Source organism: Morone saxatilis, unplaced genomic scaffold (genome assembly GCF_004916995.1).
Source record: "Morone saxatilis isolate NCDOM2014 unplaced genomic scaffold, NCSU_SB_2.0 Contig9, whole genome shotgun sequence".
Classification (NCBI taxonomy): Eukaryota; Metazoa; Chordata; class Actinopteri; family Moronidae; genus Morone; species Morone saxatilis.
The window spans coordinates 16,988,730-16,992,245 of NW_023340268.1; positions in this window are offsets into that span (position 1 = coordinate 16,988,730).

Genomic DNA, 3,516 nt, shown 5'->3' on the forward strand with positions numbered 1-3,516 from the left:
GACCATCAGCAAGAGGATTGGCTATTTCTATATAGTTATTCTTAATGTCATCGGGTTGGATTCATTCAGATTCCCCTTGAACTCAATTAAAATGAAAAAAAACTTTTGTCCACAGGGGCCACCAGAATCAACACTAAATAAAAGTTCCCTGTTGCTGTTTGAAATTAACTTTTCATGAAATGAACAACACAACACTGTAACATAAAACACTCAGGAGGCTTTGGCTCCACTTGCATTTTACATTTTTAGCATTTTCCTTTGGAGTTGTGATATAACTCCTGCCAGTGGAAGATATTTATCATCCACAAAGGTCATGACAGCATGTCATAGTATGTGAAACAGAAAAATATATTGGTTTGTTGGCCAGAATCAGTGCTCAGAAACTCTACATACACCTACACCGATGCTGCAGACAGTAGCCTTAGTATCGATAACAATGACAATCAGCGTCATCATTATTTAATCAACATCCTTTTCCTCATCACAGTGATCATCACAGTGATCCTAAGGTCTAATTGCCATCATATTCACATACATATATTCCAGCATGCTTTTATGGACTGTGATAACATGTCACTTTACAATCAATGCTGGTTAAGCACTGCTTCACTCCCCATCAATAAAGTATTGATCAGTTATACAAACAAAATGCTTTGTATCTATTAAAATCAGAAATACAACAAAATGTCTGCTCAATATGCAGTTTCTAATAAAAGACCAATATTGACCATTTAAGAGGCACACCAGCATTTTAGTAATTCACATTAAAAAAAAAATAATAAAAAAATCAATGTAATCCAGATGACATCATCAGGGTTGTTTTCTGACAAATGTCAAAGTTCCCCCAGAGCCACAGAAGACACGAGGACTACTCATGTACCATGACACGTACACTGATCATCATGTGTAAAATCAGTGGAATAACTCTTAATTTCAGAGACATTGCCAGCGGAGAGAAAAGAGAGCTTTTCCTTTCATTTAGTAAATTTACTTAAAAAAGTACTCCACCAATTTAGCATTGTACGCCTACAAAATTGCCGGATACATGATGAACAACGTAAAAAAGGGATCAAAACTGATTAATCACAACCAGAGATATCAGCTATTTTATTCCATGCATTATTCTTCCTTGTCAAAACTAGACACCCACATAACCCACAATGCAACTCGACTGCCAACTGTTTGGTCGAATTTGGGTGTGTCACGCTATAGTAGATAATGTAACCATGCCTGAGGTCTGGTAAGCTCACCTGAGGCAATTTATCTTTGCGCAGCTCCCTCTGGAGCCACAAAAGGCTTTTCACATATGCAGTAGTACACAGATCTGTAAACAGACTTAAATGTGTAGTATACAGTATAAAAGGCCTATACAGTCCTCTAAATGTCGAAAAGTAAGCACACTTCCTGTAGAAAAGAGGCATTTTTGAATGTTCATGAGTTTCAATTTCAGAGCTCAGTGTTTGTCAGAGTGTGGTGTGTGGGAGAGAGTGTGTGGGAGTCTTGATTACTTGAACAAGTGACATTGAACACATAAAAATTGACTTTCCCCCTTTTAAGCTGCATGTGTGTGTGTGTCCTGGTTTTGTTGGTTCAGCTGGAGCTTTTCTCAGTGTCACACCTCCTGTGTAGCAGGAGGCCTGGTCTGCCTGTGAGGATAGGGCAGGTGCTAATTGGGCCTCAAGCTTCTGAATGGAGGCGCCTGCCATGAATGGAAGTGAATGCGTAGAGCGAGGGGACCGCATGTGATCCATGTGTGTTGGTTCAGTGTGTGTACGGTGCATAAGCGTCAGCAGTGACACAGACTGCACAAACACGCCCCTCCTCGCTGTGTACTGGTATCTGTCTCAGTTAAGTTGAAAGGACCCCATCATTTTTTCGCAAATGGAGGAATGACACCCCTTTGGGAAATGATGCGAGAAGAGAGATGCAAATCCATTTAGTCACAGGTCCCTAAGTGGAGTAAAAGGCAGACACAGGGAGGGGAAGAGAAAGGAATTAAACCAACATAACACAAGGCTGCTAAGTGTGTCAGCATCTACGAAAGGAAGCAGTTAATGGCGTAAGGTTTGTGTGTTTGTTTCAGCATATTATCAGTATGAAACATCCGCTCTTGTTAATCTTTACCAACCTGGAGGCAATACATCATTTACTCTGAGTAATTCCCCCACAGGGACAAAACTCAAACCCACCCTAAAGCCCACGCAACTGAGTAGATCTTGGAATAAAATAGATCAGATGAGTACATGGGATCTTGATTCAGAGGGAGTTTGGAGATAAGTCTTTTCTCACCATCTCTCCTCCCAGAATATATAACAGTGAACTGTCTCCTCCTATCTCGCCATCATGCCTTTCAATCGGCATTCTCTTTGAAGGAATTAGGGAAAGATAACTGTTGAGAGAGAGAGAGAGATGGGTCTTGATAGCTCATCCCTGGTGTGTCGGTTATGTAAAGAGGCTGTGATATAACCCAAGAGGAAAGATGGAGTTTATGGGATGAGTAAATTTGAAGGACATGCAAGAACGAGGTCACAGATTTACACTGATGATAGATGAGATTTGCTGACAGGATGACTGTATGAGTGCATATGAACACAAAAGGCTTTTGTATGTGAAGGTGGCTGTAATGTGCTGCAATTAAACACCATATACTAGCTTCCCAAAATCCAGTTTTCAAGTAGAAAAAATTAATCATGCAGAATCATGTTTTCATCATCTTTTTGTTTTTTGGTAAAGTTTTAGATTAATTACAGTGTTCATTTAGTACATATGTGGTGTCAATAAAATACTTGATAGGCCGATACCTATACCAGCACACATATGCAAGGGAAGAAGACAGGAGGTCAAGGAATAAGGGGGTAACATCTTTGGGTTTTAGAGAAATTTAGGAATAATTTAGGGTTAGTTGGAAACCTCTACTTGTGCAGTAAAATCTTGCTTCTCTCTCCTTTTTTTGTGGCAAAAAAACCCAACAACATATCAGCAATACTGAACATCAACTGCTCCAAATCACTCTGAACATCCTGTATATCAATTACAGAGATTTCCTTGCTTTGCCTAACCAGCGTCGTACTCACCGGCAACAAATTGCTAAAAATATGTTGTTCTTAGTATTGTACATGGCTTTATCCAATCACTGGGGAGAGAGAAAAAACTCACTAGCAACAACATCCTCATACCCAGAATGCAACACTGCAAGACTGTCCTTCATCTACTTTATCAAGTAATGGTATTTTGGGTAGTATGGTTATTTTTGAGGGACACTGAAGATTTGTGTAGATATTATAGTTTTACCCATTTCGAATGTGTTTTTATATTTAAGTATAGTTGTTGTTTTAATGCTAAGTGAAAGTGCCACACACACAGTTTAGCTCCTTTTCATGGCTGTGAAAGAATATAAACTAAGCCCGCTGGTCCCCTGTTATTACACTATAATAATAATTTAATATGTACTGGCCACTTAAAAGAAAGTACTAGCACTTTGATAAATTTGTACCTTTGTACCTACTGGGATGTTAT